The 18594-nt window shown below is 36.5% G+C and overlaps 1 protein-coding gene across 3 annotated transcripts in view; it reads left to right on the forward strand.

Annotated features, from left to right (window-relative positions):
• The window catches only part of ESF1 (ESF1 nucleolar pre-rRNA processing protein homolog), a 63261-nt gene that overhangs the window by 22814 nt on the left and 21853 nt on the right, over positions 1 to 18594 (forward strand). The window lies entirely within an intron of this gene.

An 18594-nucleotide genomic window follows, 5' to 3' on the forward strand; every position in this document is an offset into this window, starting at 1 on the left:
GGATTGTTTTCTAGCATACCCATTTTTTTCCAGCAACCTGAGCAAAGCAGCATGTACCCTTGGAACCAATATTGGTTTTGCAGATTACTGCTGTTTACATTCATGTGTATCTTTTTTTTGAATTTCAGTATAGATAACATATGGTGTTATATTAGTTTCCGGTGTACAACATACATGTGTATCTTTTAAAGCTAGGTAGAATTTTTGACCAGGATTCAGTTCTTTTGCCACAATTCAGCTCTAAATGAAAGAATACTAACAACCTGCAGGAATATCATTGCTTAAAAGTTAAGTGTTCTATGTACAGTTATATCTGTTTCTTACAACTAGTATGTCTTTTCACTGGGAATAAAATGTTTGCATAGATTTTTATTTTGGGGCGTATTTTGATATTTGGGAGTTGATTGACTATTGTAATAGATTTCCTAGGGTGAACTTGTCTCCTGCATATTCCTGTAGGAAGGTGGTACTGTGTTGTAGCCCACTTGTTTTAAATGTTTGTCTTTTGCAGGAAGTTGTGGTAAGAAAAAATGAAATTTGGTAGTAGTAACATCTGAACAATGGTTGGGAGAACTCCGTTTAGCCTGGAGAGGAAAAGTCTAAAAAGTGACTCACTAGTTATTATCAGGTACTTGCAGAATGAATATATTAATGAAGGCTTCATTACTCTACTACATCAGAATTCAGTATTTTTGCCAGTAAATCAGAGTTGAAGGAAAGTAGAGTTCATGTAATATAAAGAGGAATTCTCTTCATCATTAGAATTGTCCAGCAGAAAGTCAAAGAGGCTGCTTTAAGGGGTTGGGTGCCCTTTTCAGTAAGTCTCACAATATGGTGATATTACCATACCACTCAGGGATGTTTGGGAAGCAGTATTTTGCTTGAGGTCCTTTACTTTATGATTCCAAGGAATGTTGAATTCTGTCTTTTAAGTCAAGTATGTTGTAATTGCAGTTTAGTCTTAGAATGAGCTCACTGAATGAAGTTTTTTTTTTTAAGATTTATTTTTGAGAGAGAAGGAGAGGGAGTGCACGTGCGTGCTGGTGGGTGGAGAGGGAAAGGAAGAGGGAGAGCAAAAATCTCAAACAGCCTCCTTGCTCAGTACGAAGCCATAGCAGGGCTCAGTTCCATGATTTAGATCATGACCTGAGCCAAAACCAAGAGTCGGACGCTTAACTGACTTAGCCACTCAGGTACCCCCAAATGAAGATATTTTAAATGAACACTAAAAAAAAAAAAAGAAGAGATTATTTATTTGACAGAGAGAGAGAGCGTGCGCACACAAGCAGGGGGAATAGCAGGCAGAGGGAGAGGGAGAAGCAGGCTTCCCCACTGAGCAGAGAGCCTGACACGGGGCTTGATCCCAGGACTCTGGGATCATGACCTCAGCCAAAGACAGATGCCCAACTAACTGAACCACCTTTAAATAAACACTTCAAATCAAAGTATTCAATTGACTGAGGAGGCAGATTTATAATAAACTTGACTGAGAAGTTTTATAGCAAATATTTCAGCTTTGTCAAGTGGACCAGATCAAACCTTTGTCTATGTTAATACAGTTATATAGGGAAAATACAAAGTAAGTGATAGTTACACTTGTATTTATAACTGGAAGATATAAGCAATATAGTTTTCCTGGGATAAACCTCATGGTATACCACCTTTTTTATATATTCCTAGATTCAATTTAGTAATATTTTGTTAAAGATTTTTGCACCTGTGTTAAATGATGAGTATTTGTCTATAGTTTTTGTTTTTTTGCAGTGTCCTTGGTTTTTGGTGTCAGGGTAATGCTGACCTCATGATATGAATTGTGAGCTGTTCCCTTTTCTATTTAGCAGTACATTTTTATCTTGACTTTAACTTCCAGATATAATATTATTGTCGCAGAAAATATTTTGAAAATGAAAAATTATCATCTGTAATTCCACTACCCTAATTTAGCCACTGAATGATTAGTAGGATTGATTTAATTTATCATTTCTCTGTTGTTGAATACTTAGTCATGTTTTTAATCTTTCATTGCCATAGATTTATGGCATTGGGAAGAAATGTGACTGAAGGCCATTAGTGATCCCAAACCCACAAATACCAGTATTTTCTTAGACTCTTCACATTCATCACCAGCCAAGTAATTGACTTGCTATTTTAGGGCCTTTTACTTTTAAGCAATTTTTTTTTTTAACAAAGATGTCTATCCTCTCCCTTCTCCATTTTAGAAATGTCGGTACATGTAGAGAGCAGTCAGACCACAGGGAAAAGCTAATGCTGGCAGTCAGCCTCACTCAGTAGTTAGTTATGTGACTTCCTCATTCACAGAGCAACTTGACATATGCTGTGGATCAACCTGTGGTTCTCTTACCAGCTGTTAAAACTACCAGTGTTAAAACCTCAAATGTTAAATCTCAGATGCCAAGCATCTAGGATGTTATAAATAATCTATAGCTTTTTCCATATTTTGAAATATTTTCATAGGATAGCTTCCCAGAAATGGAATTACTAGGGAAAAGCATGAACACTTTTTGTCTCTTGAGATTAGTGCCAAATTGCTTTCCAAAAGGGTTGTACTAGCTTATAATGCCTTCAACGATAGGTAGAAGTGCCAGTTTCGTGGACTTACAATCAATACTGGGTTTTTTGGGGGTTTTTTTTACTGCTAATTGAATAGAGGAAAATTGATATTCTGAAATATAGTGTGTTTTGTAAGTCTTGCCATAGTGTTTTTGAAGGCCTCAGTTAAGGTTTCACTGTCTGCGAATTTTGGTATATACATGCACACAAGTATGTATGTGCATGTGTGCACGTAAATGTCTTTTACATACTACACATGTTAAATGACATAAATGAGCTAATCTTTCAGGATCTCAGTTTGTCTGGAAAATGGCACTGATAATACCTTTCTTGCTGAATCTGAGATATTTATAAAGGTTTCTAATAAGCTAGAGCATTATTCATGTCATATGTGTATTTTGGTGGATTTGTGTCTGACAAAATGTGTATTCCCAGTAACAATTATCCTGAACCTCAGGACTTTTATGATGCTATACTTCAGTAAACCACAAAGGGTCACTATGAGATTATACTATATCGTTCATCAGTTTTTCTGTGGCTTGATTTCCAAAATATTAAGCTCTTCAGAAAAATAACTACCCTTAATCACTAACACTTGTTGGAATATACTTTGGTTTGGTTTTTAAAAGGAATTTTAGTTTAGACTATTTAAACTTCCTGTCCTTTTACGTTGGATTATATACCATAGTAACATCAGGAGTTTAATTCCTTAAAGGTAGAGTATTAAAGGAGGCAGATAACAGGTACATAGGTGTAAAAGCTAGAATAAGCTAGTCTTTCTATTGATATTCTAGTTCTTTATAGAAGTGTTATCATAAAATCACATTAGTTCAGATTATAAATAAGTAAAAATGTTGAATTATGAGATTTTTAAATAAAGTTCTAATTCAGTATTTTGATGTTTGTAGAATAATATTTTCCATATCAGTGTGTTGCTGAAAAGGTCTCCTGGCTGACTCAGTTTGATATATAGTAAGGTGATGCATGTTGGGCCTTCATCAGTGAATGTGCCTCTTCAAGGAATTTGTAACATACGTACAGATAAAGGATATTCAGTTTTATCTCATATATTAAATAACTTCTCTTACATTAATAGTTCAAATTAATTTTTTGTTGTAGATAATACAAGATATATATAAATAATATCTTTGAAATTCCATCCAGAATATGAACAAATAATGACATGTTTCTTTGCTTATAATCTTAAAAGAGACTAGATATGATAAAAGTCTTCTTTTTCTTAGTTATCTTTGGTTTAATAGATGCCAGTGAAAAGGTTATCTGGTCTTTTTTTCACTCAATATCCTTCAGTAACCCAACTTTCCTTTAAATAGTTATCGGGCACCTCGTAATGCCGGGAACTGTTCTAGACACAGTGTGAAGAAAATATAAATCCTTGACCTCATATATCTCATGTTCAGTTGAAGGGGAGACAGATGAATCTAATAAAAAAAATATTTAAGCAGAAACTAGTAGAGGTCAGGGAGTGAGACATGCAGAGAAGAGTGTGGGAGCAGAGGAAATAGTAAATACATGGCCCTGAAGCTGTAGTTCATCCTGTTTAAGGAATGGCAGAGAGAACAGTGTGACGGGAGGGAGTGAGTGGAGGAAAGAATAATAGATGAGGTTAGAGCGGTAACATGAAGCCAGATCATGAAGGTCTTTTAGGTTATTTTAAGGACTTGAACTTTTTCTCTGGGTGAGGTAAGAAGCCACTGGCGTTTTGAGCTGATCTGATCAGCTCAAAACAGATTCACCCTGGCTGCTGTATTGAGAGTAGATTAAAGTAGGAGGTAAGGACAAAAAAGAGGAAATCAGTCACGGGCTATTGCAGTACTCTTAAGATAACGTAGATTGTGGGTGGAAGAGGTTTGCAAAGGAACCTCAAAAATTCTCTTTTGGACACATGCTAATTTTAAGATGCCTATTAGATATCAAAATAGGCATGTCAAGGAGACATTTGGATCTATAATTTAGAGTTCAGGAGAGAGCTCAGAACTGGAGATCTAAATTTGGGGGTCTTCATTGTCTAGGTCTCTGGAAGTAAAGAACACCAAAAGAGTGAATATAGGTAGGAAAGAAAAAAGGTTCAAAAACTGATCCCTGGAGCACTCCAGCATTTACAAGTTGAGGAAAACATGTATTATCCAAAGGGCTGGGAAGAAACTACCAAAGCCACAGGAGGAAATTCAGCGCTATAGGATATCCATAGAGCCAAGTGTGAAGAAAGCATTTCAGTGAGAAGATGGGTCAATAAAATACAGGCTAAGAATGACCGGTGTGGAGATCATTAGATCATCTGTGATTTTGAACTGTTTTGATGGAATAGAAGGGATAAGGTTAATGTGGGTTCAAGAAAGAATGAGGAGTGGAATTGGAGACAAGTACAGACAACTCCTTTTTCTGAATATTTGCTCAGAAGTTGCAGGCATTGTGACTCTTCATCCCTAAAAAGTACTTCAGCATGTAACTTCCAAATACAAAGACAGTCATCTACATAAGTGCAGTGTTGTTAATCACACTAAGGGAATTTAATATTGATACAAAAATAAATATCTTGCTCATTCCAATAATACTCTTTATAGTTCTTTCATGGTCCAGTGTCAGTCAGTTTTATAGTGTCTACTGTAGTGGCTTATAGAATATCCACAATCTGAATTTGTCTGATTGTTTCCTCACAGTTAATTCTGATAAAATGTTTTTGGCAAGAATTCTCCATAAACAATGTTGCGTGTTTCCCATTGCCTCACATCACGAAGTCCCTGATGCCAGTTTGTCCCATTATTTGTGCTGTTAACTTTGCTCACTCAGTTAAGAAGGTGTCTGACTAATTTTTCCATTAAAGACACATTTTGTTTTTGGTAATTGGTGAGTTAATTAGTGAGTGGGGTGTGTAAATATCCTATTTCCCAACATTTTTTCTGATGCCATTGGCATTCTTTGATGATCCTTGCTTGAGTCAAGTTATACCATTCATTGCAAAATGCTGATTTTCCGTCATTCCTTCTGCATTTGTTAGCATCCACCCCTTTCCTGAGTTACCATGCACTAATGGATGGACAGGTCTTGAGGCATTTTCCTATAATGGGTCACAGGAATGGGAAAGAAACTGGAGGAGAAAGTGAGATCAGGAGAGCATTTTTCTTTCATATGGGGAAAATAACAACATGCTTCTGGGAATGATCTACCAGAGATAAGAAGAAATGTTGATGCTATGATGGTAACTATGTTCTAAAGTAGGCAAAAGGAGTTGAAATATTTTTATACAAGTGTAGGAAGTGGCTTTTGGTCCATTCACATGGCATTTCATTGTAACAGGAGAGAAGGCAACGAATATGGTCACAGGATAATGGATAAAAGCGGTAGTGAGAGCTTGTAGCACTCTTCTGTTTGCTTGTATTAGTGAAACAGGAAGGTCATCAGCTGAGAGCAGGAATGAGGGAGGAGGTAGAGATTTGAAAAAAAAAAAGATATGAAATAGCTGTTTAGGAAAGTGGTGAAGTGGGAGATTTAATAGTATTGCTGAGCAGCAATAAGGGTGCACTTGTAGCTAATGGTCTTGTAAAGTTAGATGAATCAACATAATTATGTTTTTCTTCAGCCACATTTAATTATGTGCAACAATGGAGTAAGGAGAGAGTTGGATTAATCCAGTTTAGAAGATTTGTCAACTATGACCAAGCAAGAGAGGGGCAAGATTATATGCAAGGGGTTGATTGTAATGATGGACCAAGGTATCTATGTTGGGTTAGGAGGAAAATGAGGGCACACTGAGAGTGAGGGATGAGGAAGAGGTGAGAGAATTGTTGGATTGTAGGTCCCTGTGAGACATAAGATTAGGCTTGGGATATTAGAATAAAATGGAAAGATTGGAGCTAGTGTTTGGGGAATAGGATACTTGAAATTAAGATTATGATGGGACTGCAATTTTGGGTTATGACATGATCTAGTTATGATTCTGGGAGTAAGTTTCTAAGATGAGATGGAGTATAGAGTGATAGGAGAAGAGGAGATCCGTGAACTGGGAGGCCCAGGATGTTAGAAGGATCATCTGTGTAGATACTGCAATCATCAAGAATTATGACAGGGCTCGTAATGGAAAGAGCGGCAGTGAGCCAAGGGCTTAGTTCTTTAAGAAATGAGAGGAGAGACTATAGTCATTACAATCAGACAATCTATATGATTAAAAAAAATCCTAGATGTTTGCAGCCATCCTAAGACAGCAGACCAATTAACCTGAAACTTCAAAACATAAGGGAATTTTAGCACTATGACTGTGAACTTTCTGACAGTGATTGGTATAAAGATATCCTCAAGTTTTGCTTTAGATTTTTTTTTAAGCTTTTTGGAAAGAAGGGCTAAAGGTGGTATGGTCTCATAACATGATATTCAAAGTTGGGGGCTTTAGGAAGAAGGGCCAGCCAATGGACTGAAGGTGGCAATGAGTAGTAAGAAAGACAAACTATGGGAGAGAAAATTAACCACCTAAAAAGAAGATAGGACTGTAGGCCCCAGAGGAGAAACAGGTTTCAGTGAGACTCAGACTAGCAGGTGAATGAAGAGGATTCTGTTTATATTAATGAATATGTTCATGACTTGTAGAAGGGTTTCATTGTCGAAGAAGTGAGAAATGGGAATGTTTATCACCTTATTAGAAGAATGATTTGGAAGTTGTAGACTTCCTGTGACAGTTTTAAATAGGGTTGAAGGGCATGATGAGATTAGTACTGATGGTCTTTAAAGTTTTATTTACTTTTTTTTTTTTTTAAGATTTTGTTTATTTATTTGACAGCGCAGGAGCAGGGCGGGGAGGGGGGAAAGGTAGAGAGGGAGAAGCAGGCTCCCCGCTGAATAAGGAGCCCTATGCAGGGCTCAATCCCAGGACCCCAGGATCATGACCTGAGCCAAAGAGGACACTCAGCTGACTGGGCCATCCAGGTTCCCCTGTCTTAAAGCTTTAACAGTAGTGAGACTGTGACTGTCTTGAGGGAGCTCTTGTGGGGAGCCTAGAGCTGTAGGATACTTTTCAAAGGAGGCATGGAAGCTAGAGAAGCAGCAAGGTCTCCTCCTGCTGTCTGAGCCAGCTCACTGAGGCAGGAGGTACAGTTGCAGCTCTTCCTCACTCAGCTTACTCTTTCTTCTACTCTTTACAGTTGTAATTCTGTGTTCATTCTGCTGTTTGCTATGTCCTTTGTCCTTCCTTTTTTCCGCTTTATTCCACCTTCATTCCTCTGTTTAGTGTCCCACTGGGAAGCTTAAACACAGAGACACATTAATGACATGTGTCTATGGCCATTGTATTATTTATTCTCTATTCAGAAAAAAAATGCTTTTGAATCGGTTGGGCATTCTTTCTGCTAGGCAGCCCAGTTTCAAACATTTTAATTTTTAGACATCTCAAAACCTGTTCACTATTTACTTTTGGCTATATCAATATTTCCATTTATTGTCAAGGTATCCACCTTATGGATATATTTGAAATATATTTGAAATGCATTCACAAAAATGTTTTTTTGGTAAGAGCTTTTAAAAATAACCAGATGTTTAAAGTTTTGAGTTGATTGGAGAGGAGAGCATTAAATGGAAAACCTGAACTTTAAAATAAGCTGAAGAATTTACAGTATGCTTTGTATTTTGATGATAGGATAGAAATGAGTTTGCAGTGCACTCTCTTATCTTGTACACAGCTAGCAAATGGCTAGAAATTTAAAACTTAGGTTTGTGTCCTTCTTGAATTATCCAGTTAACAGGTTGACTATAAGAGTTTTGTAAGGTGATAAGCTGAAATTTTTTACTGTGCAAAAATAAATTTTTTTTTTAATCATTTGTGGAATGTATAATGAAAATGAAAAGCAGCTAGGGTTATCTGAAAGCATTGCTAGTACATTTTCTCCATAGAGTTGCCAGTAAATGTCTCCCAAATTTCCGGGATTATTTTAAAAATTATTTTCTTTCTTAATAATATTAAGACTTAATTTAAAAGAGCTTTCCAAAAAGCTTAAAAAAAAAATCTAAAGCAGAAGTTGAGGATATCTTTATACCAGTCACAGTGACAGAAAGTTCACAGTCACAGTGCTAAAATTTCCATATGTTTTGAAGTTTCAGGTTAATTGGTCTGTTGTCTTAGGATGGTGGCAAACATCTAGGATGATTTTTTTTAATCAGTCCTTTTTTTGCCCATATATCACATCAGTTGTACTGTTTGCATCTGTAGCCACTATTTTCAGGCAGTAGTACTTTTTTTTTTTTTGCCTTTACCATAGATTTATAATCTGCCTGAAGTCAGTTCAAGAAGAGTGAGCTTGTTTCATGTATTATTTTCCCACAGCCCACAGCTATGCTGATTTGTTTGAAGTTGTGAATTCTTTGGTCTTTAAAGCAGAACTTTTGTCTGTTCTATTTGAGGTTGTCCCACGTCATCATTCTATATGCTAACTGCCTGGCTAGCAAACCATCATTTTTCTCACACATGTTCCATATATTATTTTGACAGAATCCACTCAGACTACTTACATTCAGCAGTTTCATGATTGTTCTTTTTTCCCCAAAAACTGGAAAATCATATGATCTTAAATTTACTACTTGAACACATTGATTTTTTTTTCCTGATTTTTTTTATTATGATTAAATACATATAACACCATCCTAACCATGTTTTAAGTGTACACAGTTCAGTGGTATTAAGTATATTTATGTTGTTGTGCAACCATTACCACCATCCATCTCCAGAACTGTTTTTCATCTTTGCAAAACTGAAACTATATCCATTAAACAGTAACTCTTCATTCCCCCTCTCCCTTGCCCTTGGCAACCACCATTCAACTTTCTGTCTCTGATTTTCACCACGCTAAGTACCTTGTAAGTGAAGTCATACAATATTTGTCTTTTTGTGCTTGGCTTACTTCAGTCAGCATAATGTCTTCAAGGTTCATCCATGTTGTAACATATGTCAGAATTCCCGTCCTTTTTAAACCTGAATGATATTTTATCCCACACCCCACATTTTACTTTCCATTTATCCATTGATGGTCACTTGGTTGCTTTCATATTTTAACTATACGGTACCTTCTACAAGCAGATATAATTAATTAGACCCCCCATTTTGAGTTCTCCTTCTTACTTAATTTCTCATACTTATTTTTACATGTTTTAAATGATCTTTATACTCATTATGCCTGGATCACATTCCATTGTGTTTCTGCTTTATAAATTATGGATCACTTCCCTGACCTTGTGTTTTAGGCTCTTTCTAATGTTTTGCTATTGTGGATAACATAATCTTATATTGGATTTTCTTAGGGTAAATTCATAACAGAACATCTTCATGTCTCTTATCTTATATCTTAAAATAGATCTATTAATTCATGGTGCTAACTGGGAAACATTTTTTAATTTATGAGGGTAGCCTCAGAAATGCTGATAACAGAGGTACCTGGGTGGCTCAGTTGGTTAGGTGTCCCGACTCTTGGTTTCAGCTCAGGTCATGATCTCATGGGTCATGGGATCAAGCACTGCATTGGGCTCCACACTCCTCGTGGAGTCTGCTTGAAGAATCTCTCCGTCTGCCCCTCCCCCTGCTCCTGTGTGCACATGCTCTTTCTCTCTTTCCCAAATAAAAAAACTGCAGATACAGGTTTTAATTTAAAAAAAAAAATGCTGATAACATTTTACATAAAATCAAATCCAGCTTCTGCAGCAGGTTCAAGTTTTGAAGCCACATAAAGGAAAGAGCATAAGTACTTTCTGCAGATCTTTGGTTTGATGCAAAACTTAATCCCACTCTGAGAGCGTATGCCATATCCTTGTTCTCTGAAACATTTGCCAGCCTTTCTCAGTGCCCTTTTGGTTAGACCATTGTAGACAAATGTTCACTCACTATAATGCAATGATAATTTTCAGCTGTGAGGTCCAGGATAAAGCCAGTAAAATGTCTGTGGCTTGAACTGGTGGCTAGGCAGGCTGAATCTGCCGACTTCATGTGGGAAGGGCTCTGTATTATTCATTTCACATTGACATTGTTTTCCTGATGTAATCTATTAGAGAAAGAGGTTGTAGGGGTACTTTCCTCCATTAGGGTAATCTTCTTTGAGGGTGTGTGGGATAGCACTCATCAAATGGACTGTCAAGAGACGTGTCCTTAGCTTAATCTGTTCATTCAGTGACATGGAAAACCTATCTGTAAAATTATTTGGCATAGCTTGGAATATGTATTCCAAAAGATGAGTGCCAGTAATTTGACTTGGGTGAGTTCCCTTTGGTGTTTGGAATAATATGCCTTAGTGGTAAGTCGAAGCATGTACTTTGATGGCTTTTGCTTCCCTAAGAATTGGCTCGTGTAAAATAGGGAATTCTGTCTGCAAAGGACTTAACCAAGATTTTCCTAAGCATTTCTGCTTAGATTGTCATAAAATACATTTCATTTTCGGTTCCCATTGCTCCCTTCTTAGAAGTATAGGGAGATTTAAAAAATTTTTAGGGGGCGCCTGGGTGGCACAGCGGTTAGGTGTTTGCCTTCGGCTCAGGGTGTGATCCCAGCGTTGTGGGATCGAGCCCCACATCAGGCTCCTCTGCTATGAGCCTGCTTCTTCCTCTCCCACTCCCCCTACTTGTGTTCCCTCTCTTGCTGGCTGTCTCTATCTCTGTCGAATAAATAAATAAAATCTTTAAAAAAAAAAAAATTAAAAAAAAAAATAAATAAAAAATAAAAAATTTTTAAAGTAATTTATTTGGATGCATAATTTTGATCCAGAAGAATTACCTTTTAAAATGTTCTTTAGGAGTGGGAGGAGAAATTGGCACCTATTGGATGCCTGTGCTCTATCAGAAACCATGCTAGGTGCTTTGCAAAAAATTTTGCATTAAATTCTTCCAACAATTCTGTAAAGTGGTTATTAGACCACTGTACAGAAGAAAAACTGAGGCACAGACTTACTCAAGATCACAAAGCTAGGAGCTAGAAGAACTGTAATTCAAACCTTGATGTGTCTGTTGCTCTCCTAATAGTTATTTGTAACCATTAGAGTATTTTCCCTGGATTACTAATTGAATCTGGATCCAGTGTCTTCCTTTAGTGCTCTTCTCAGTCTGCATATGTTTACTGTTGTGTGCAGAAAGATACATAAAGATGTTCAGTGAATTTTACTTGAGAATTTGGAGAAATTTTATAAAAAAACAATAAGCACTTACCGGGGATCATCCAGTATGTGCTTATTACAGACTTCTCAGGGTGTGGGAACATTTTGTTGTACAGCCAGGGTCACCTATGTGACAGTGTCAGAGAGGGCTCTCTTCTGATTAATAAGCTGTTCTGGAGGTTAACAAGCAAACAGAAAAGGCAAGAAAGCATTTTGCACAATGTTGAACACTACAGGCTTCTGGGGACGTACGTCTTATTAGTTGGTATTCCAAAATTCTATCCCTCGGGACCTAAGAATGCTTGGCCTGTTACAGATTTCGTCAGTAGATTCTGTCACCAGAGAATCCCAAAGAACAGAAACAGTGCTTGCTTATAAGCTGTGGAAATATTGAAATCCTGAGTTTTAATGTTACTTTCATTCTATGTTATTCTCATTCTGTAATTTTTTTAATGTTGCAGTAGAGAACATTGTCAATGAAATCAGCTCTGAGTTAATTACAAATGCTGGAAAAGTTGAAAAAGTAAACCTAAAATGATAGTCTGTCCGAGATTCCCAACCAATATATTGATCCCATTAGCCCTTAGGCCAACCAGAGCCCTCAGGTTGGTTTTCTTCTCTGGTTGCCTCCTCCATATACTGCAGTGTCCTACAGAAACCTTGTCATTTTTAATCTACCATAACAGGAAAAAGGTGGGCAGGTTATTGCCCTCCTAATAGTTATTTGTGACGTCTTTTTAGAAGTAGTCAGAATGTATAGTTTACTTATATATAAACTCCAGTAAATGTGGAAGAAAATACTTAGATTGTGGCAAGAAAACTCTAGCTTGAAAAGTTGTTAACTACTGAAATGCTAGGGAGGTTGATATATTTTTCATTTCCTTTTCTTTTTATAATACAAAGTTTTTTTCTTTAATTGACTTAGAAATGCCATTTTGGTTGGACCCCAGCCTCAAATTGTCCTTATATATTAATAGCTTCTGTGGTCAGAAACTCTTCCAGGAAGGAAAACAGTTAGGCTTAGTTTCAAGCCACCAATTTATAGGTGGATTTTTCAAACAGTGTATAGATTGGGACCTGCTTACAATGAAATTTGAGATAGCATTAATAGTTTACTGTGATTATGAAAAGAGCATAGAGGGCTTGCTATCAGAAAATCTGGGTTCAAGTATTTATTATTTGGATGGGGAGTACATGACAAAAGGCAGGTAAAAGTCATTTTTGCAAACAGTTGTCAAAGAATAAGCATTACTTTTTTTTTCCTTTACCATCGGGGGTGGGGGACAAGAAAAGATAGAAAAGGCAAACACAGTGAGTTATACAGTTTAAAGGAAAATAATAAAATGAACACCTGTGTACCCAGCTTAAGAAAGAACTTTACCAATGCCTACAGTCACCTGTGAGACTCCCCAGTTATACCGTCTTCCTTCCTCTACCAGAAGAAACTGAAACTAAATTTCATGTTAATCATTCTCTTTTTCTATATAATCATTTTACCACATATATCCCTAAACAATTTTGTTAATTTTGACCTTTATGAAAAGTATCCTCTCTATATTCTCTGCTGCTTGCTTTTTGCTATTAACGTTCTATTTTTGAAAGTTATCCATATCAATATGTAAGGACATGGTCTATTAATTTTCACTATTACACAGAATTCCATTGTAGTTATATCACATGTCTGTTCTATAAACAATGTCTTTGTGAATATTCTTGGGACTTCTCACCTAGAAATATACAGAGAGATTGTCTTGGATATGGGTAGAATTTCTTGGTTGTGGAGCCTACTCACAGAGTTAGCTTAACTAGGTCATGCTGAATTGTTTTCCCAGGTGCTTGTACCATTTTAACCAGTAGTGTGAGTTCCCAAAGCTCTTTATCCTCATCGTTAATTGATATTATCAGGCTTTTCAGCTTCTGCTAGTTGAATATGTAAGTAATGGTATCATGATTTTAATATGTGTGTTATTCTCAAATATTTGTTGAGTCCCTGCCATGTGTGTCAGACTCTCTTTTCTGGAGACAGAACACAGAACAGACCTTTCTGGGGCCCTCCGTTGTAGTGTGTGAGGGTTAGGAGAAAAGGGAGAAAGGGAATTAAAAACCAAATTGGTAAAATAATCAGGTGGTGATTAAGGGCTATGGAAACAAAAGGATAAAGCCTGGATGAGGAGTAGGAAGTGCAGGGATGAGAGTAGGTAGCAATTTCAGTAGGTCAGGAAAGGCTTCATTGAAAAAGTGACATTTGCACAAAAACCTAATAGAAAGGGCACTACATACTAGTTATTATCTTGGGGAAGAGCATTTCAGGCAGAGGAAACAATAAATGCAAAAGCCCTGAGGGGGAGCATTTCTGATTTGTCCAAGAACATTTCAGAAGCAGCAGTGGCTGGAGCAGAATGAGCCAGGGAATGGACAGTAGTAGAAGACAAGGGAAGAGAGATGAGCAAATCTCAGAGGGTTTTGAGACCTCTGAATGGACTTTAGCTTTTACTCTAACTGAAATAGGAAGTGGAAGGATATGACCTGACTTAAGTTAAAGGCTTGGTCAGGCATTTGCCTAATTACTAATGAGGAAGAACATTTTTATTTCCTCATCTGTGAAATGCCTGTTTAGTCTTTTGACCATTTTTATGTTATTCTTTGTTTTAGTGATTCATAGGAGTTCTTCATATATTCTGGACTGGTGTGTATCAGTCATATATTTTTCAAATATATTCTTTGTAATTTGTCTTTTTACTCTTCATGATATTTGAAGAACAGAAATGATATAGTCAACTTTATTAAACTTGTTCCTTTATTCTTTTGTGCCTCTAGTTCATATAATTAAATTAATTCTAATCCTTGGATTAGGACACTTTCATCATTGGTCCAGCATGGCCCTTTTATTTATTTATTTGTAGTAATTAACAAGTGAACCCACTACAAAAGCTAGAACCATCCAATAGCTTACATTTATCCTTTTGATTTCCCTTACTTCTCCATACCTGTTATAACCATCATTCAGATTTCAGCATTCACTCTTTGGCTTTCCATTTTATATACTTTCATTTCATATATAAGTATTCCTAAAAAGCGTTGAGTGCATCAAAAGGAATGAGGTGTACTGATGTATGCTACAAAGTGGATGAACCTTGAAAATATGCTAAGTAAAAGAAGTCAATCACAAAAGACCACGTATTTTATTTGAAATATCCGGAGTAAAAAAATCTATAGAGAAAGGAAGTAAAGAGTGTCTTTTTGAGGAAAAGTAAATGTTCTAAAATTGACTAGTGATGGTTGCACATACTTGTGAGTATATTAAAAACTATTAAATTATATCAATTAGAGCTGTTAACTTTGTTAACATTGGGGGGAGTGTTGTGGGTTTGTTTTAGACACTTAAAAAATCTTTGGGGACTGATTTTTTTTCACGCAGCATTATATTGCTAAGATTTATCCATATTTTGTGTAACTGTAGCTCATTCATTTGAGTGTGTATACCGCAGTTTATATATCCATTCTGTTGGATATGCATTTGGGATGTTCTTTACTATGATGAATCCTGTTGTTAGGAACATTTCTATGCATCTTCTGGTAGGTGTTTAAGGTTTTCTAGGTATTTATCAACGAATGTAGTTGCTGGATCGTTGGGTGTGTGAATGTTCAACTTTACAGATGAAATACTAAATTCTTTTGTGTTGATATTAGTTTACACTCCCACCAGCAGTCTTGATTTGCACTTCTCTTCTCACTAATGAATATTTTTTCATATGTATTGGCCATATGTTTCCTTCTCAGTGAAATACTCATAAATGTCTTTTGGCTATTTTTCTGTTATATTTGTGCTTTTTATGGCTGACTTTTAGGAGTTCCTTATTTATCTTTGATACTAGTCCTTTGTCTTTTATAGGATAGTAAATATCTTCTTCTATATGAAACTCTTCCCCACCCTAACCCTTGCCACAGACACTCTCTCGGAGGTTTATCTAATGAATAAAAGTTCTTGACTTTAATATTGTTAAAACAATCTTTCCTTTTATAATTAGTGATTTCTGTGTTTCATCTACAAAATGCTTTTCTATACAGATGAGACCGATATTCATCTTTATTTTCTACTACAGGTAGTTAGTTCTAATGTGTTTGACATTGAAGTCCTTGATTCATCAGGAGTTGATTTTTTATACAATATGTTAGACATCCAATTTCATCATCTTCTACATGGAACTTTTTATCCTGTTCCATTTATTGAATAATCTCTCACTTCAATAATCTGACATGTCACCTCTGTCATGTACCAAAGTTTCAAAACTGCATGGATCTGTTGCTTGGTTCTCTGTTTTATTAGTCTTTTATTGTCTATCCCTGGACCTGTACCACACTTCTTAAACTGGATAAAGAGCACTAATGACAATTGCTTGAGGGCTCCTTGAAGAAAACAAGCTCCAACAACAACAAACTACTTGCAAGTGCTGTAGTTTGCAATATCTTCAGGGGAGAGCCAGGTTTCAGTTAGAGCAAGAGGATGCAGAAAATGTTCAGAGATACACTAATTGAGTGTTTACTGATAATGCACTGTGAATTCCAGAGAATTTAGTGGTAGAGAGTTGGAGGGGAAGAGAAATAGTGGCAGAAGAGTGGATGTATAGTTAACTTCTGAGAATGAAAACATGGGAGATTAGGGGGAACCTGATGATTAGGGGCTTTTTGTGGTGACCAAAATGAGTAGGGATAAAAGGCACAGAGATTATTTCTGGTGGGTGTAAGGCAGATTTTGGTGGTGAGGCTGCGAGCGTTGAGGGTTTAGGGAAGGAAGGAAAGGTATCTGGTGTTGCCATGGATGCACCAAGCTAATCACTGTCCTAACCCCTTTCTGGGGACAGGCAAATTTACTGTGAGCTCACGAGGGTCCGCCTTGACTCCTTTTGGCAGTTATAGGTAAAGAAACAAGTGTAACTAAAGAACACGCGTGCCCTGCTCCACAGTGCTGTTTTTTTGTCCCTGGCTTTTAAAATACTTTAATGTTCTAGAATGTCATTACAGTTTACCTAGGTCATGCTTCTGCTTGGTAGCTTCAATCTTGTGTAGAGTTAATTGGATACCCAGAGTCTTAAAGATTAGTATCTTTCATCAGTTCTGTAAACTTCTATTAATTTCTCTTAAAAATATTGCCTTTTCCTCATGTTCTCTCTATTTTCCTTCTGAAAATCCTATTTGATATGTGTGGTGCCTTCTCATTCTATATCTGATAACTCACCTGTTCCATACTTTTGAACCTATGTATCATGCTGGGTAATTTCTTCAATTTGTCTTTCAGTTCATTAACTTTTTCTCTGCTTCTTACAGGCTGCTGTTTAACTTGGCTATTGACTTTATTATTTCAGTTATATGTTTTATTTGAGGAAGTTTTTTTTTTCTTTTCCAAATCTGTCTCATACTTTCGATCATCTTTTAATTTTCTCTCTTTTTTTTTTTAATGTGCTGATTTTTTATTCTATATCTGATCATTCCAAAATCTGTAGTCTCTATAGGTCTGGCTTTTGTATTATTTTGTTTCTGCTTACTCTGGTTCATATTGAAATCTTTTTGTGATCTCATTGTTTTTGGATCTTTCTTTACCTATGGGAATTCTCAGAGGCTTGGGTCAAAAGTACGTCTTTAGAGAGTGCTTGAGAGAGTATTTGCCAGATTGCCTAAGGGCACTTCCAATCCAAGACCAATTGAAACCAAATTTTTGGTTTGGGGTATTTGGGGCCACACAGATAGTGTGAATTCCAGCCACAAACCCATGGATTTGTGGGCTTGTGGTTATAAATTCTCTGGGGGAAAAACGTGTTTTTGCTTCCCTTGTTCTGCTCAAAGCCAAAGCCCAAAAAGGCATGTATTCTCTCTTAAGTTTTTGGAGGAAGGACAGCACCTCTGAAAGGCACCCTTAAGGATCCTGGCTTCATGGTAGTTGTCTCCAGTGTGACCTTCCACCATAATCAGGCTCCAAACTTGGTATCCTGCCGCCTTGGCTAGAAGCCCATTAAAACCCAAGATCCATGCTGGACACTATTGGAATAGGGTATGTCCCCAAGGGAAAGTCATTGCTTCTGAGCTAGTTTGAGTTTTCTTATTGTGACTGGACTCCAAAAAATCCCCTTTGTTTCCTTACATCTTAGCCATTCACTTAAAAGTTTTATATTTACTTTCTACCTTGTCTGTAAACACTAACGTGTAAAAAATAACAGTAAAATAGGCAGTTTGTCATTCTTCTTTGCCATAAATTAAATAGCATAATGGCTTCAACAAACTCAGCCAGAATTTTACTCTGTTATTATTAGGATGGCTTGTTATTATGTACATTGTGATTACAAGCTATTTGAAAGGCAAAAAAAAGAAATTTTACAGATACAGAAAACAATAGCTCCCTAATGAGGCCCAAATGTCTTGTATTTGAAGTCAGCTTTTTAAGAACATTCAATTCTAAGAAGCAGGGACAGCTTGGTTCACAGTAAATTGAAAATACTTACAAATGGAAGGCATCATTCTAAGGAAGAGTAAAAGGAGATTTAGAAGAGCTTAGAGTAGAGGGTCAAATTCAAGACAAATGTAAAACAGTTGCTACACACTGAAATAGCTTTTAGATAATCAGCAACAGCAAAAAGCATTAACGTTTATTCATTCAGTACATACTTTGGAGGTATCCTCTATGGATATCTCATTGAATGTTTTAGGAGAGACCAAATTAAATGTTACGTGAGAAATTATTTCCAGTCTAAGTAGCTTACCTGTACTCTCTTATCATTATCATCTTTATTGTAGATGTCTGTGTTGTTTCCATATAGTAGGTATAACAGTATTCTAACAGTATTAAGTGAATAAAAAAAAGAGCATTTTTGGTTCTGGCTGACTGGTAATTTTTACT

Source organism: Ursus maritimus, unplaced genomic scaffold, assembly GCF_017311325.1.
Source record: "Ursus maritimus isolate PB19 unplaced genomic scaffold, ASM1731132v1 scaffold_22, whole genome shotgun sequence".
NCBI lineage: Eukaryota > Metazoa > Chordata > Mammalia > Carnivora > Ursidae > Ursus > Ursus maritimus.